The following is an 18,733-nucleotide window of genomic DNA, read 5'->3' on the forward strand; positions in this document are numbered from 1 at the left end:
TAAAGCGACCCGACCTCTTCGCCCAGTTCACAACGCTTTGAGCGCCGTCAAGAGGTTGAGCGCCGTCAAGAGGCAAGCACTCTTTAAAGAACAATGTGGTTAACGATCTAAGAAATAGTTTATAATTCAATGTAAGAAATAAAGCTGCCGCACGGGCTAAGAACGAAAGAGAATATTGTAGAAACCCGCAAGGTTACTGGCTTTTCTATAATAGTTTATCCCTAAAAGTTTTGGATATGACGTGCTTTTTGTTTCTAGTCAGTTCGATAATCATTAAGGTCTCTCTTAGACTCGATTATCTTTCCACAAACACACTCAGACACGATCTGTGATAAAACGTCTATACTATAAACTATGGTCATGCCGCCATATGACGTCAATGTACCAACAAAGCCATAAATGGTGTGAGGCTGTGAGGGGTTAACATGAAAAAGACCCCCAACGTAGGCTCTTCCCACGTGGGTGTGTCTAACGTAACGGGTGTGACCATTTTGACCATTCTGCTCATGTCAGCATGCCCGAAGGTAGGTTAGCCTCGGTACAGTCTTTTAACAGTCTTGCTGAGGCTAAAACATTTTCTCAAAGTCATACGCAGCCGTGCAAAATATTCAGCACTGACAAAACTACCAGCGGGAACAAATTTTTTACCGTCGTTACTGTCGACAAATTATCTTCCATTGACTATGGCACCGACCGACACCGTTACGAGATTCTCGAGCCGGAGAAGCCAACTCGCCTATACATGGACATTGATTGGCCCATGAGTAACGGGCCGGTGCCCCTTGGTCCAATCATCGAGGGAGTGTGGGCATATCTGGGAAAGGAAGTGGAAGAAAGCATTGCGAAAGCGGCCTGCGTTGTAACTATACGAGATTGTTTCATCTTTGAAAGCAAGAAATTAAACGCAACCAAGTATAGTTACCATCTCACATTCCCCCACATCATACTACCATGTGTCAAAACTCTTGCGGGATTGGCAATTATGAAGGACTTTGTGCTGGGATTTGTAGAATTCCTGCGGGAAAAACGAGGGATAGATGTGTCCATCTGGAAGACCATACGAGGGAGCCAAATGGAAAGGCGCAAGTCTCTTATTGATACCTTAGTCTACTCACGGGACCAGAATTTTCGCATGTGTGGGCAGTCGAAAAAAGACAGTCATAACCCATTCGCACGCATATACCCGCCGGATATTCCCTCGGCAGGTAAAGATGCTTCAATGGAATGGTCAGATTTTTACAACCAATTACCCAGCTTTCAAGTGACGCTGTCTGAGGAGCTTTATCGTACTATCGTACCCCTCACCGTCCCCGTGCTTGAAACAAAATGTGGCAATTGTGCGCGAAGACCACGGGGTGAGAGGGATGAGGTGGCGAAAGGGATGTATGCACAACTGTGGCCGGGTCAGCCGGGTACCAAGCAAATTGAAGTGTTGCGATCGGAAGAGTTGTGTGATTTGATTGACGGTGACGTACTAAGAGACCACTTTACGAATCTCTTTCTCCCAGCGCTGATATCACTGATTACCTCTGGAGACATACCACACGACAAGATTGTGACATGGTGCAATTCTAGTAATCTGTCAAAAGTTACCCGATGGATACGCGACGTAGAATCATACGTTGAACGTCACACAAGTTGCCTTGACCCTTATCCTTGCGCCAAAATTATTACGATTATTGAGCATGTCTATGATATCAAGATCGTAGACTGTCGTCAACTCGAGTCATGGCGAGAGAAGGTGATGGATCTGGGCGATCCTTGGCTACTTCCGAAACCGGATATGTTTACTATGGTGGAAGGAGATGAAGGGTTGCGTCAGAGGCTACATATGATCACCAAGACCGACAGCAAGTACTACGGTATGCCCAATTCTCGGCGCCGACTCTTTCGCATCACGGGTAACATGGGTTCTGGTAAAACCAAAGGACTTATTTGTTACATCGCCGACCTACTTCTTAACATAGGACACAAACAACATCTCGATTTTTTTCCCCGGCACAAGACACACCCTTCCCATCTCCACACCATTACTATAGTTTGTCCGCGCATAGTAATGGTGGATCAATACGTGGCGAGACTACGTGATAGACTTGCTTACTTAATCCAACTGTATCCTTCGCTCAAGAGACGGGTAAACCGGATATCCTTTCGCGCCTACCATTCAAACAATACCTCGTGTTATGACAAATGGCGGGAACACGATCGAAAGCGAAGCATAGCCCGTTCCAGGATGCTGAGTCGTAAACATGAGGCTCTTACGTGTCGCCATGACACTCCTTACACCTATCCCCACATCCTGGTGGACGAAGGTGCCAAAGATTCCAACGCTATTAATCACCCTGTAGTTAATGTTGTTTGTGTCAATTCACTTCACCACCTGGAAGGCCCCCCGCCGGACGTATTGGTCTTAGACGAAATGATCATGATAATGGGAAACATGTTTATCAATAATAAACCCGTGCCTGATACCCAAATAGTCACCAGTCTGACCGCTCTCCTCCAAACCACTCGTTTGACATTTTTCCTGGAAGCGCGCATGGTGAGGGAAGCCGTGGATGCTTACACCAAACTATGGCAGAGATTGCCAGAAATCACTAGTCAAACGATTGATCTCTGGTCTAAAGAGCTACCACTCATAACGGGAATGGATGTTCCTCGCCTTAAGCAATGGATCTGTCGCATTCGCGAGACTAACGTGAGGAAACAGTCTAAGTTTAAGCAATCTGACAATAGTGGCGACATATCTGCCTGCGGCAGCAAAATTGCAGTAGAACGTCCAGTTTACTCATCGCATACGCAGTCAGTCTGGATTGAACAAACTCCTACCAACATATGCGTGGTATCGACACATCCACCTATCATCAACCAAATTGTGACATATAGATCACGCGATGATTTGGTCACGCATCTCATCTCTAATGCTATGGCGGGTAACAAGGTTTTGGTCTTGACTTCGACACAAGGCCAAGCCCACGCCATAGGATCGGCCTTTGTTGGGTTCGCTACCGCTAAAGGCAGAATTCCCATTCCTCCCGTCCAAGTTGCTACAAAAGACCGAACCAGTGATGTGGGTTATCCTGGTATCTTGGAAGTCATCAAGAGGGTACCTAAATATAATCTAACCGCCATGACTAATGTGGTCGGGGCAGGTCCTTCCTTCGAAGAGAGTGGAATTGACGACGTCTACCTTCTTTACAAGCCAGGGAAAACATGCCCACCTTTACATGATATGATACAATTGAGTGGAAGGGCGCGCAGTGTTATGAGGAGAACACTCCATGTCTGTACTACTGGAAGACCAATGTGTCAATATAACACCAATAATGGACTGGATAGAAGTGACTGTGACTTTACGACGAATGTGAATATTAGTGATCCTTCAACTCTTTTTGTCAATGCGCATAGAATGCTGAATTGTCATGATGAGGAACGTATGCATCATCATCGTTCCCACAAGGATTTGCTAAGAGAATTAGCTAGGGCTTATGCGAGATACCACGAGGGAAGCTATCAATCCCCCAATTTCTCTGTTGCCAATGTCGCACCGGAAGATGTTGCTGTCTGTTCTCATATCGAAGTCACCCAGCGGCGGACTTTGGCGTCTAGGTTCAAGGATGAGGAGTTTATGAGGCTTAACTCTCATCTAGTGGCATCGTTAGGGAAACATCCCACGAAGGGGCGTTTGAACTTTGATAATACAATCGACCAAATAGTAGCAATCCCTGGGAAGAATGACCAGCAGAGTAAAGTCAATAAGAAGAGGACAAGGTATCAGGGAGTCACCCTCGTTCCAATGAAAGTATCCGGTGAAGACGAGATACGATATATTTTCACAGCTGCCTATCGCAATATGCGCAAGCGACTTAAGCACGACGAGACATAAAGAGGGATGTGAAGGCCATGACGACCCACCATATTCTTATGCCATTAAAGATATTCTAACAGACGGTTCGTTTGATGTCTCTATATATTAGCATACATGGAGCTAGGTTAACCTGTTTGATCAAGATGTCGAGATAGGCGGATATGACGGTTGTAGTTTGCCTATTTATTCCACATATCTCCAACTTATAGTTATAGCCATTCTTTACGTGGTCTTTACCTCATGATGATTGAGAGAGAGAGAGAGAGTGCATTTGCCACAAATTTTGCTAACCACGACTCATCGTTACATTTGCCATTGCAATGTGGGTCTAAATGCTGAACGATCACAGAACAGCGATTAACCTAAATTCCCTTCTTATCGAATAGATTAGGGATATAGTAATGTTGTGTTCTGCAATCAACCACATGACGACTTACACATACACGCTAGCACACATACACGTTGATAAATGATGACTCGGGTGAAGACAGGCGTTTCAATCAAACTCTATACTTTTTATTCTTCAAATCAATAACTACCTCACTATTTCATTAGAAGACAATTACACCCTCCCGCACTTTATCCTCCAAAGCCTCGAGAAATATGTGAGCATTGACGCCATCTTGAGTCATGGGTGGTCCATAATCGTTAATAGCACCGATAATGTAATGCAGCCTGGACCTAAAAGCAGCATCAGATGTGATCATTATGTCATTGTTACTATGCATCATGAGGGACACTACTTGGTGGTCACCGGAAGGTCTGTCGATGTCAATTGTGGCTTTTAGATTGAAGGGATAAATGGACCGCTCACCAGTTCCATAAATACAAGTGTGATGCTTTGCCATCTCTGTCGCAAGGTACTGATATATGTACTCGACAATGACTTTCTTCTGTTCGGCATTACGATATCCGACGACGTCGATGTCGACAGGAAAAATGCCCGTTATGGCAGAACAATACATGTCGCTGTCTCTTTGATGGATCTCAATTTCACCCTGTTCGTGCAAACTAGCGTGACGAGGGTAACTACCAGGGGCATATCTGATGGCATTGGATTTCTTATTTCGGGACTGCCCCACTAGTGTTTGGGTGGGAGGAGCCGTTGTCTGTTCAGCTGGCTTCGAGGGTGTTGCTTCTGAATCTGGGTTCGCGTTTTTTTGACATCTGGTCTCGGCCCGAATGTTGCGTGGCACTGGCCCAATATCCATAGATATAGATATTCTCTCTATGATTTGCAATAACTGGAAACCGTCGGCGCATGGATCAACTTTAAGGCTGCGTCCTCTTGCGTTAAAATTGACTAATGAAACATGTTCTGGAAACGAGATAAAAGCGGTCTTCAATATGACCGACGATGAAGTCTTATCCAACAGATTGTTTCCAGTTTGGTACCCACCCAGAATACCTCTACAATCAAAGGTTTTGAGAAGGCAAGCCGTTGACAAATTGGAAGGTCAAGTGATTATGGAGCGGAGGCCAGTTAGAGATCATGGAATATATGTCAAATGGAACATCGATTTGTGCTGTAATATTAGATTGTCTCTCCGTCGTCCAACTAATCGACATTTTTCTTGGGCCCACAAACATATGATTGTCACGTCCAAAGATGGGTAGCTGTTGCTTTAGCAACCGCTGTTGACGGGCTGCTATGGGTAAGGCGAATAGCTCAATGTGACCCGTGGGTGTAGCCGCCGAAGGAGCCGTGTTGTTCAAGGCTGGTTCCCAGGGTTCCCAGCGGCCGCCGCCGCGGAAATTTGATTCCTCCTGTTGTTGCTGCTGTTGCGGTTGCTGGAGCCCTGTCTGAAACTGCTGGCTTGTTTGACCTGTACTGGGATTGGCAAATAGACCTACGGGGTTTTCTCCGCAGGGATTTGCCGCCCCCTTCTGCTGCAACTGTCGGAGTCCTGCTTGAAACTGCTGAATTGTTTGACCTGTGCCGGTTGGGGCGGAATCCATGCAATGTCGTTGTTGCCACTGCCCTCCCACCTGCGGCGGCTGCCCATTGGACCATCCGGTCTGGACTTCGGGCTGTGTGTCAGGGGCAGCGGTGGGGAACTTAGGAAAGCCAAAGTTGGAGTGAACATCCGACAGTTGTTGACGCAAGGCTTGGTTTCTGGTTTCATATGAATTGATAATGGCCAAATTTTGCTCATTCATGGTCCAGAGACGCAGAGCTATTTCCTGGACGATCCGTGCGTACGACGCCATCTCTCTTGAATCGGTGGGGAGGTTGGTGCGAAGGAGATACATGTTCATGATATAACTGCTATCCTCTTCCGCGATGAACTTGTCAACGAAGTTAGGGACCTCAGCTATGTCGATAATGGGAATCGTATTCTTGCTGGAGTCTTCGGAAACCAGTTCACCGGCAGGCGTACTGGTATGGGCACCAATTGGTGCAGGAGGCGCGATAGCTGCTGCTTCGGACTCTGTCCCCGTCTCATTAAGATGTTCGGTCTCAGGTTCCTCTCTAATCTGCTCGTGTCCAGCGCTCTGCTGACTCCGTCTCATTTCACCAAAGTCTTCTTTATTCATAGCTATTCTGTCAGCGACCAACGTTACAGGCGTCAAAAATTAGGTTGATATCAGCGAGCTGTTGGTTGAGAACGTTTTGGTGGCCTTCGCAAGTATTACAGCCAAAGTTTTGGGGTCCTCGACGATTTATACGGCTGATTCTAGTCGTACTTGTAGCTCTCGTGCTAGGAGCACCCTCAAAATAACCGGGGTTGACCTTACATGCGGCTTTATACTCAGTGCCGGTGCAGGTGTTGCTAAAAATACACTGGCACCGCGCCCGTTTCGCCTGCTCGATGACGTCAGTATGACCAATCCCAATGTTGCCTATTTTACACCAAATACAGGCACGCGGTGACGCAATATCGGTGACGTAACGCCTACTGTCCGGACCAGGCGTCCCTAATGGTACATTCTGGGCATCTATCGCGCTGTCGTCGTCTAATGTGGAACGTAGGGTCCCTTTGAGGTCGGGCGGTACGACCGGATATGATGAAAGATGGCAGACGTAGTCGATTATGTCATTAGCAAACTTGTTAGAGTAAATGATGGTTGTGCTTTCAGACAGGGGGGCTGTAATTGCTTCAGTGTCGAAACATTCGGCGTCCGGCTGATTTGCGTAGGTGGTGCTCAACTGGCATACATCTTGATCGCTGTTAGTAGGAATCTGTCTTTCCCCCCAGAATCGGCACACGTGTTCGTAAAGGGAGCGGCTCGTGATTGCATGGGGAATATCGGCAGCCACCTGAATACCGGTCTTGTGGTGGTAAAGTTTATGAGATGGGACATGATTTGCTTCCATGTATGAAATCCGGTCGGCGGCATTGAATGTCATTATATCATTCGGACTCTCGGTACCAAAGTCGGGCTTAAGGCGTTTGGTAATCATGCAGGAAATTAACTTCTTAAGTCTTTCTAAAACTAATAATACACGTTTTACATAGAATCTAAGATTAATGCCAACAAGCGTGTCTTGAGGCGGGGGAGCATACCGGCAAACAAACAGGCGATAGTCGTCGCCTAGTTCTGCTAGCACGACGTCTAGTTGGGCCAAGAATGCTTCCATTTTAACTTTACTGCAGACCGGTAGTAGGTTGTCGATAGGAAGGGTAGCCATATGTATGGCATATCGAAACTTGTCTTCCCAGGTCGACAGCATATCATGCACAGCAGCCTCGATTTGGTCTTTTGCTTGTTCCTCCTCTTTTTCGGGGGAAGCCATGAAGTTTATCAGTATGGGTCCCACAAGCTCGTATTATTTTCTGGATTTGTTGAGTGCACCACACCTTCTCAAAACCATATGTCTGTGCCGATGCCTCAATGTCTGAAGCATCGGTTAATATTGCATTTGCGAACACTTGTTGATCAACGTGTACGACAATGGGACAGACTTTCTTCACACGCTTGTGCAGTGGGACTACATAATTGGTTACATACCATTCAAACAAAACTCCTAAAGTTGGAAGACTTTTCGGCAATTCTCCCACCTCTTGCGCAAATTGGTCACGTATTGGGTGGTCAGGAGTCAGGTCCTTGTCTATGGCAAGGCATTCGTTTCGCCATAAGGTGTTCGCAGTCGTGCTGCTATCGAGGTAATTGGTGTTAAACATTAAGGCATAAAGTTGGACTTGTAGCTTGGAGGTCAATAGGGAACCTGCACTGATCACATCAAGGGGCCGATTATGCGTTTTTATTTCAATCACTTCCAAGGTTCTAGGTGACGGAAAAGATAGTCGATCGATGATACCAACCACACGTAGCCCCTCTATCATGCTACAAAATCTGAATTCTTCGCATCGGCCATGCGTGAGAAGGGCCTGTATCTGTTTGGCTCTGTTGACAATGTAAGCGGCACATTCAGTGGCTGCTGAATCGATCCAGCAAGTTTTAAATGTATGATCTAAGGATTCCAAATAACGATGTATGAGCTTGCCACGCTCTTTCACCTCGGATGTTTTATCTGATTTGTTCAGCCTGACAATGTGGCCTTTAGATCTGTTACCGCGCCGGTGGAACCTCCTTTTATCTTGTATGAGGTAGCCAAGCTCCACTAAGCTAGTCACACTTATAGTACTCGCAGGGTCGTTCATTATAACATTCACCTATAAAAACTGGAGACAACAAATCACACAAGACTATAGATATGTGATACTGGTTTTTCTTTAATCGTGAGACATAAAGCAGTATGTTTTGTGGGTTTATGTGGTTTTAATTTCTATCGGTATCGAATAACCACATACCAATCTGGTCAATGATGTGATCTGCCAGACGCTCCGGTGCCCCATCAAACTTGGTGATGTCAACGATACTGATTGTGGCGGTTGCGCTGTTGAAGACGTCCACAGTAGTAATGGGGTCGTAGTAGTCCGGATACTCATCGTGTACTAGCTGTTCAAACCCTTCACATCGATAGTAGATATCGTACAGATTTACCAGGTGCTTCATGTATTCCTCATCCATCAAGCAATATCCACATAGTGGCTTCAATCGCTTACTGCACAACTTTGCTGACCCACGAAGATAAATGACTAAAGTTTGGGAGTACTGTGAAAGGACAGTTCTAGCTAGACGAGCCCCTCGCCGAGCCATTTGGACGAAGTCTTCCCAATTATCCGAATAATCCCACCAAATTTTGGAGCTGGTCCGAAGATTGTGGTAATTCACAAAGCTGAAAATACCAAAGGCATCTCCTGAACATCGCTCACGAACTGACAAGACGGGTGTGTCGTCAGGATCGTCTAGCTTGTCAAAAAGGAAGCCGATCTCCTCTTGCTGAAGCTCCATCCCAAAGGTGGTCGAACATACAAGGAATTTACTGGCCCTGTTCAGAAAAAGGCGTTTGGTCCTGGGCTTCTCTACCTTTTTTTCATCCTCAGTCTCGTCAGTTTTAACCCCATTTACGTAGATACCTCCAGGGTACACATTATTGTATTTGGTCGATAATCTCTGGCGAATAAGTGTCAAAGTGGTACTCTTACCGGCCCCAGGGACAGAGGAAAGAATGACTTGGTCGACCCTTCGACGCGGCATATTAAGTGCAAGATAATCAGTCGAGATTGTTTTCCCCGTTCTGTGTCAGCTGGTGTAGTGGAGCAGGAGTATGTAGGGCTTTTATATGCGCAGAATGTAATGGATCAAAGGGTTGAATCACCCTCACTGTGTAGCTCGCACCGTGTAGGGTCAATCGCTCATCAATGATTTCGTACGCCCACGTACATGATTGGATAGATATATGTATCTCCAATCTACGCATGCGTGAGTTATCGGGACTATACCAATCCCCTGTTTTTACAACGACTTCAGGATAAGTCAAAAGAAACCATAGGTTGTCGGTGTGTAACGTAGTCACCCAATAGCAGTGAACCAGTTTTGGAAGTTGATTTCTCACTTGTCGCGGAAGGGACCACACGTACTTATGCGTTTCTGCCAGTAGAAGCAAAGCTACCAACGTGTCAGTTGACTCTGGTAGATGCGTCAAGACGTAAAGCTTATGGCCTACGTCCCCTTTATAGGGCGAAGCTATATAGTCGATGGGGTGAATCGTCCATAGTCCGGGAACGTATCTGAAACCAAGCGCAGGCTCTAGAGGTGAGCAATTTTGACTTAGTTTGGAAACATAATCCATACCCACAAACAAGATACTTGGCAGGAAAATGACCGAAGCAATGTTTGTAAGGGGAAGGGCAGTCACTACCATGGATCCCAACGTGTTTCCCTTTATCAACAAAAAAGTGATTGGGAAACCAACCGACCAATTGGAGGAAATGGGTTGCTATTTGTGGTTTCCATACTATTGTCGTGATTTGTCGGAAGACATGATCAGGCCTTGGGAAAAGTCCACACCACAGGTATGGGGATACATGTGGCTAGAAAGTGCCTATATAACGAAGATAAGTATGCTGAACACTGCTTGTTACGCTGTGGCTTATCTCATGTCGGAAGAGGTCGTTGAACGCGTCTTGAATGAGTGTCGGTTTACCATAGACGACATGTATACCGAAGATGTGAAATTACGATGGCTTCACCCTGAAGACATTTACTCCATCACGAACCGTGTGCTGGAAGACCCGAGTGCGGACATGGTGAGATGGGAATGGATCGAGGACGTGGCCTATCGAACATGGACGCGGCCCATCCCCGAGTCCAAATGTATGTATCTAGCTGCACCTACCATGCTCTACATAGACAACTGGGAATTTATTGGTCTTTTGAACTCATGGTGTCTTCAAGATGCCCTTTGGCATTCACCCCTCTTCAACATGTTGCTGAAAACGAAGGGAATCGAGCGTTACCTACGGTTCATTGAATTCATCTATGTCTTTTTCCATTGGCACCTCAGGTTTATTCCGAGCCGGACTGCTAGCAGTCTTATTGCCAGTATTGCGTTGACAGGTCTCACGATTCCCTACTTATATAAAGAGGACACGGCTTACATCACGCCTGAGGATGAGGATGCTTTTAAGCGCCACCAACAATTTGACACTCAAATCCACCTGGGCCTTCTAGGAGCGGTTGGTAGACAGTATGTACGAGTCAAGGCGTGCGAGGAGAGGATGCGATCACTGTTTGGGAACGTGAAGCGGAACTCGACGCGCTATAATCAGCGAATTGGCGCCAAGATCGAACAGGTGCGACGTCGGTATAGAATGTTCCCACAGTTTATTGCTGCCACGATTTCTGAGATCATGCAACAAAATATTACGACGATCCCACCACACGCGGCTTTGTTCAACGAAGAAACTATTGAGGCGTGGAGTCTGGCCAGAGAAGAAGTCATTGACAGAAAGTTTGATCCCCGGAACCTGTTAGGCTACACATTCAGCAACATGACGGTTACAGTCAAGGAAGACCAAATACTTCGCCTGTACGGAAATATGCCTCATATTCTGAAACATTTCGGGCACAAATTGTCCAGTGACTACGTTTACTATCCCGAGAACCTTGGGAAACTTTCTGAAAGATTCGAGCCGCAAAGAATAGTGACCGCAACTAGCAGTCACGTGCCCCCCTTTGACCTTCCGCACTTGGTACCCCACCTCAAAGTTACCGCTGCACATCTGCTCGAGCAAGCAGCGCTGTGCACTCCAAGCTGGTATGTGTGGGGCCCCGACCAATACGCACCCAATTATTACGTCACCAATAGTATCCAGCCGTCAGTTGATGACACCGTCCAGACCGAGACACGACCCTGTGACATGATTACTTATCTCAAGAGCAAAGTATGTCCTGAAGGTGGTTTTACGTCAGAATATATTAACAGTAATCAACATGTTAAAGTATTGGTGTTCGACATAGACCGTCCACAACCTGTGGGCGTGGTCGATAAGGCCCTCGTTGAGGGTATGGCACGTGACACGATTGACATGGCCGACCGCATTTTCGAGAAAATACCCGATATCGGGAATGGTTCTGTGGTACACTATGTCTTTTGGTCTGATTCTGGGGTTGAACCTTCTGAAAAGATTGGTCTTCACCACCACATAAAACTCCCTTCTGGGATAGTCATGACAATCAATGCAGCTCGACAGCTAGTTTCGCTGGCTAATAATCTACGCTACATGTATCCCTACACTATAGGCATTGAATGTGATCAGAACGTCTACGACTCGAGTATCTACCCCAAGGCTGATACGCCCAAAGGTCATGGGATCAGGTTACCTGGACAAAGAAAATGTGATGGAAAAAAACGCATGGTTTGTGTGGTACGCACTGATGACCTGCCTCTATCGGAGCCAATTCCTGTCACAGCCATGTTTGTGCACTCCCCAGACATGGATGAACGCGGAACCCCTATCGTGATTGGTAAAGTCATAGATTGCTTGCACGATGTGGTTCCCATTGACGACGAGGGGTTTCTGGCTGCAAGCAATATCGACACCTTGAATCACTTTACTAGAAACAACTGCAGTGCCGACGTCCATCGTATTATGGCTAGTCTCAATAAGCATACCATATTATTTGATCAATGGAGTAACAGTGGTGGTGATGTTGAAAGGCTTTCAAAAATGGTTAATGAATTGTGGATCTTATCTGGGAAGAAGCAAATGATTGACTATGTCCGCATCACCGTGGGGCATGAGGATACGACCTATCCTCAGCACTTCATTGAGCAGTTGAACACTTCATATTTCAAAGTCATTAAAAATCGCCTCGCTCTGGTCATCCCAGGAATGGAACTTAAGGGTGGATTGCCATATTGCCCCCGGAGACCTCATCGGAACAAACCTAAAGCACCAGTTGCCGTACACGTGATTTTCAATGCTTCCATGGTGCGGTTTGGTCTGAGCGTGTCTAATTGCTTCAAGCCCACCTGTATTTCTAAGCGGTTACACACGGAGGTGTTCTTGCGAATGGCAGATCAGTTCGTCTCTCCTTTTGTGCGGAAAGAATTTGACGTAGAGTTCCTAACTTTATTCAACACCAAGACTGACGTGTACACAATCTTTTTCACCAAGCACGAGGGTCATTCCGTCGTTGACGAAGAACTTAATGAGTACGTCGAAATACAGCCATATAGTCGATATCTTACTTCTTCGGAAGATATTGCATACCTCTATGCCTACGAGCCAGCACACAATGGAGTCGCCATTTTCCGTACGAAAAATCACGACTTTGTAATCATGTACAAGGACCCTGTCAACAACGAAATTCGTCCGAAAGTTGTGGTCACACGGGTCGTAGGATACATGGTCTTCTATCTCCGCCAATCATCGTTCTTACCCACCTTACACTCACAACTAATGGAACAAGTCATAGACATTATTGAAAACAAGGATGGCCAACCCATTAACGAAGTATGATGGTTGTCAAGACCAGAAATAAGGCATTACCATATGCACCCCCGTCGTTACTACCAACGGTCTCTCTCCCATACGCATACATCATGGAATTATTATGGAAATTGGTCAATCGGGAGCTAACAATTAATGTCCGTAAGACGCCCTATGGTCACGTATACGCAATGCACTCACAACAGAAGCCCAATACGCTTGGAATGCTTCCAACTGCCAGTATATATCAAATCATGGAGATAGATGGCATGTATCCTCTGAACGAGCAAGCTCTGGAGTCTGGTATGTGTATGGTGGCTGTATATGACGTAACGAACCAACAGTATGTCTTGTATGTACCAAATTCCCCGGCTTACCCGTATGTGAAGTATTTTTGCGTAAAACATATGATGACCACCATTTCGTATAAGACGAACCCTTCTACACTACCGGCCCACCTCGATTGGATGATGGGCCATATTTCTTTTAATTTCAAAAACGTGTTTAAATCGCCCCTGGTTGTTAAAACCTGCCCTCGTGATGCTGACCAGTGGTTGGATCCTCCCACCGACATACCGTTACATGAGTATTGGTCGTGGCTTCAACACGTTGAGGCTCAGGAAAGGAGGAGTATCCCCGCCGTTACCAACAACAGGCAGATTGACCCACCTGACCGCCAGCGACTTCACGACCTTATGCAGCAAGTGGCGGCGAATGCTACTATGCAGGATGAGGACATTGACATAATTCAATGTTACAACCAGTCATTGCGAACGATCTATGACGAAAACAAGATGCGAAGAAACGAACAATTGCGCGATGACTTTCTTCAAATGGTTCAAACGAAAGATGGTGTAGAACTAATTGATACTATTTTAGAAATCATGGCAAAAGAACCTTGGGACAGTCTAGAAGACATGATGTCCCTTAAAGATCGAGATATGGAGCAGACGATCACACAATACCTGAATGCCGCCAAAGAAGTCCATGAAATCATAGATGGATTTGGAATCCACGAATTAACCCACGAGCAGTTTATCAGGACCATATTTGATACCGAGGAGTTTGTGACTAGGTTACTGGAACCTTTCACCATGTCCTCGACCTTGATGTCTTCTACCTTTGTAAAGAGGGTCATGGACGAGTTGGCAACCAAGAGATTTCAGAGCATCCCCCATATCATGTATAGGTACTATCGCCAGACTTATGGTGGGATATCGAACCTTCGACCCGTCATTTATACGTCCTCTTTTCTAGAAAGTCCTTCTGTAAGAACACACATCTCTCTGCGGGCCATTCTCTCGACTTACAATAAGGTAGAAACGGACGGGAGAAAGGACGTGAAAAAACGTGTTGAAATGGCCAGATCGTTTTTGAACGTACGCTTCCCAATCACAACGTGGACTGTTGGGGATTTGCAGGAGTTAGTGACATATCACGAAAAGCAAAGGCAAACCTTTGCAAGCATGCTCACACGACTAAACGCACGGGTGGTATCGACAGACCAAGAACGGATCCTGGGTCTACAGGAGACTTGGGGCGAATGGGCTCGATACGTGAATGAAGTTGGGGTCGACAGAGAGGACTTGGTGCGATTCGGACTAACGATTCAAGAGACCATATTCCGCATCACTGATGTATTGGGTCAATATGAAGAGCCTTCAAAAAATGTGGTTATTAGTGAGTTCATCTTGAAAGCCATATCTAATGCTCTTTCCAGTTCTGAAGACCCATGGAAAGTTATAACCAAGCAACGAATAGAGACTCTCAATAGATTGGGAATATGTGGCGCTGAACTACATCGCGTATCTGCTTACCCAGCGGTCTACAGTGATAAGGAATTACCCCCACCATGGCAAGGCTGGCCAGCCGAATATGTCTGCCCCACTGAAGCAGTGGACTCGTCCAGATTTTGGATGAGCGAAGCCGAGGTGAAAGCATGGGAGGAAAAAATGCGCAAAATGAACTTTGCTGACAATCAGCGCCCCATGTCTGGTAAGAAAGACAGCTTTGTCTTTATCACTTGGAGCTTCGCTGAACACGTGGCCCCATTTCTTTACAACACCGTGGTACATGCACAGTGGAAGAAAGTCGATAGGGCTGTTGAAGCCCTCCAAGAGAGAGTGAAGAATACGCAAAAGTACTATGACGATATAATGGAGAGTTTATCCAAATACCCCTCCGGTGTAGAGATGACCTATAACGCGCAGTTTAATTTGGCCAAAAAACTGTGCAAGGTCAATGATAATGAGGCAGACGTCTCTAAATGGTGGTTTGGACTCTGCACTTATCTTGCTGACGAAGGAGTTGAATTATACAATCGACTGTGTAATACACTGGGCCGGTACGAAGAAACGTTTAGAAAGTTTGTAAACCTGATGGGTCATTGGACGGTTGACATTATGTCCGGCGACCACGTGGAGCAACAGAGTAAGCTCGTTGATCTCCTGGTAAGCGAAATTGGTCAGTCCCCCTGTGTAAATACGGGTCTATCACAAATTGGGGGACTTTTAGCAAAATCTATTGCAGACCATATCGAAACATGGCGAAAAAGCGACCCTGTAGTCAGCACGTTTAACATACCAACAGTGGGGCTCCTTTTGACCTACGAAAACGAACCTACTAAGAAAATAGACTCAATGGATTATGCTAAATACTCCCCCATTGCGTTACGCGCATACATCGAACAGATCCGTCATGTACACAATGACTGCATGGTCATAAATGAGCTGGCCCAGTGGCTGCAGGATAAGCCGGGATATGCATGGCGAGTGTCCAATGCCAAGGAGTTAAAACCAGAGGCCAGCAAAAAGTTTGGGCGGTACGATGTCATCAGACGTTACGTCACCCTTGCCATCATGCATGCGTTTTCACTTCCAGCTATGCTATTAGCAGACTATACCGCACTGACAACCGAAGATAACATGAGTTTCGTACTCTACGATTTTATCACTGCTTTACAACCTTATATCTGCTTGAGTCGTCACTACGGTGAGTCTAATGAGAAAGATGCCGTTGGGGCACTATACATGATGGAAAGTCCCTCCCAAATGGTAGACCTAAATCCTCCAAGCGTCCTCCTCCCCTCAGATATTGACGATAAAACCATTCAACTCGAGATATGGAGGCGCATTGCAAGCGTTGCTAAGAGGCATGTCGAAATGGGCTCGGCTCCCATGAAGCTGTATTTGGAAACGGCTCGTGAGTTTGTGCATGACAGATTTGTGACAGACTTTTACCCAAACAAAGTTAATCGTCTGCTAACCGCCACGAAGTTAAATGGACAAGAAACTATATGCTTGTTCCTGGACAGCGGTAATAATCTCATGACGGCTTTACAACCTAGATGGATTACTTTAATTGACCTAGTCAACCACATACCCAATCTATCGGTGAACAAGAGAATTTCACAGATTGCTTTCATTAGTGGAGTAGATGCCGAACCGCTGTATCAGCCCCTCGCTACCACCCCTACTGAAATGAAACGCCCCCATGGTATTATCGCTGTGTCTGAGAACTGCATCGATAATGGTGTAGATAGAGCAGAATACTTTCCCGGCGGTCCATCGTACGACCCGTTACTGGGAGAGGAGGAGGCCATGGATACAGATATATATTTGGGTACTTGTATAGTAACGGAAACCACCACATCCGAAGCCCTGGGACCACTCGCCAATACATCATTTGCTGGATCCAGAGTTGGTCAGGACGTAAACCTGCGCCTTTCCGACGAAATCATTGAGAGTGAACGGTTCATCGACTATTATACACAACATCTGATGGAAACAGACTTGGTCGCCGATCCGAGACACGTGAGTGTAGTAGAAGAACCCGTGGGGGAAATATACATCGATGATGATGCATGGCCCCCGGCTTGGGAAGTAGGCACGACTTCAAAGAACGAAATGGTTGATGACGCGAAATCACTATGTTCCGATTCTTCCACATTAGAGGAATGCACTGATAATACCGACGATCTGGGCACGAAATTTACATTTCGGGTTGGGACCAACGATATCACATCGTACTTCGCCCTGCGTCGTGATCTAAAAAAATCCACACTGACGCCTCTAGTGACGTCACCCCTTGACAGAATACTATATATATCTGGACCGCGACACCAGACGCATAAATGAACACAAGACAGGCCTCACAGTACTTTCCCGCCTGAGCACTACAAAATTCGATCCTATAGCATGGATGATGGGGTCGTTCCGCAGCAGCCCATTTTCTGGGGTCTTCGCACCATGGAAGCCCGTCGAGCGACCTTTCGGGGCCACGAGACTAAGATAGCTCTCAGCGTCAATACCTTAAGCTGGTACGGACAAGCCAAATACGGAGACATAGGAGATGAAACGATCTGCATATCGTGCGGTCTTAGGCTGCACAATTGGGAGCCCCATGACAATCCATTCCGTGAACACGTGCGCCACATGAGTCAAGTTGCAGATGGGCGCTGCTTTTTTGTTAATTCATTGAAGGCCCAATATCCGACCATCTTACATGAGTGGACTTCGCTTTCTGACGTCATCTTTAGCAAAGTCGAGTGTAATCCACCCATAGAGCTGTTACACAGGGCTACGGCTCCCTTGACGTGTCGCGCGGTGTCATCGACGACTCAAGCAGAAGTGCGGTCTATCCTAAATAAGCCCTACATTTGCGTGTATGTGGAGGATAACCCACTCCTGCAGTTCATCGGTGAGCATGCGATAATCAATCTCTTGGACTGTGGAGTGAGAATGATCACTTCTAACAATTTCTATGTCGAAATGTTAAGAGTGGCTGCAGCTGCAGATATTGGAGACGTGACTAACCAGGCCGCGAAGTCTAAACTTCGGAAGATTATCTACAAGGCTCCATCCCATCAACGACAAGAAACACAGTCTCTACCACGAGTCGTATCACAACCATGGACAGAGTCACAGTCTTACAGGGTCACGTACAGTCCTCCTCTACGCCCGTCTCCTGGGCCTATTCTCTTCTAGAACTGTGCAAATCCGAGACATGGTTTACCACTTCCACACTATGTTGTTAATAAAAGAAATGACAACAGAACACTCAAGCGTTGTGTCAAGATTTATTCACCATGGGGATCAGATAAATAGGAGCATTTAGGTCCTTAATGATTATCAAACAATAGTCCGTGAATCAAAATATGAGATGCGTGCTACTATATCGCCGGAAAATATAGATAGGACAGTTCTCTCTAGGTGCTCTTTGGAGATGTTATGTACCTTAATTGTAAGGGACCTTGATTGAAAACTTGATGTCATAATGTCTACTTGCCCGTTAGGATATGCTGACAGAATCCTTTAACAAGAAGTTCATATTTACTGGCGTTTACGAACCGGAGCTGCACCGCCGTACCTTCTACTTCTTCGTAATGACGCTCAAACGTGCTTACCAGATTAGGGATCTTGTAGGCGTGGTCACGCGTGCCCAGATACTGATCAAAGAATGGTGTGACATATGTCATTAGAGTTTGAGTACCCACGCGAGGATTCACTTTCTGACCATTAATTGTATACGTGACGTCATCTAATTTCAGTAAGCATTTACCCAGCTGTTCCCATAATTC

This window comes from Branchiostoma floridae, chromosome 13 (genome assembly GCF_000003815.2).
Source record: "Branchiostoma floridae strain S238N-H82 chromosome 13, Bfl_VNyyK, whole genome shotgun sequence".
NCBI classification, from domain to species: Eukaryota; Metazoa; Chordata; class Leptocardii; order Amphioxiformes; family Branchiostomatidae; genus Branchiostoma; species Branchiostoma floridae.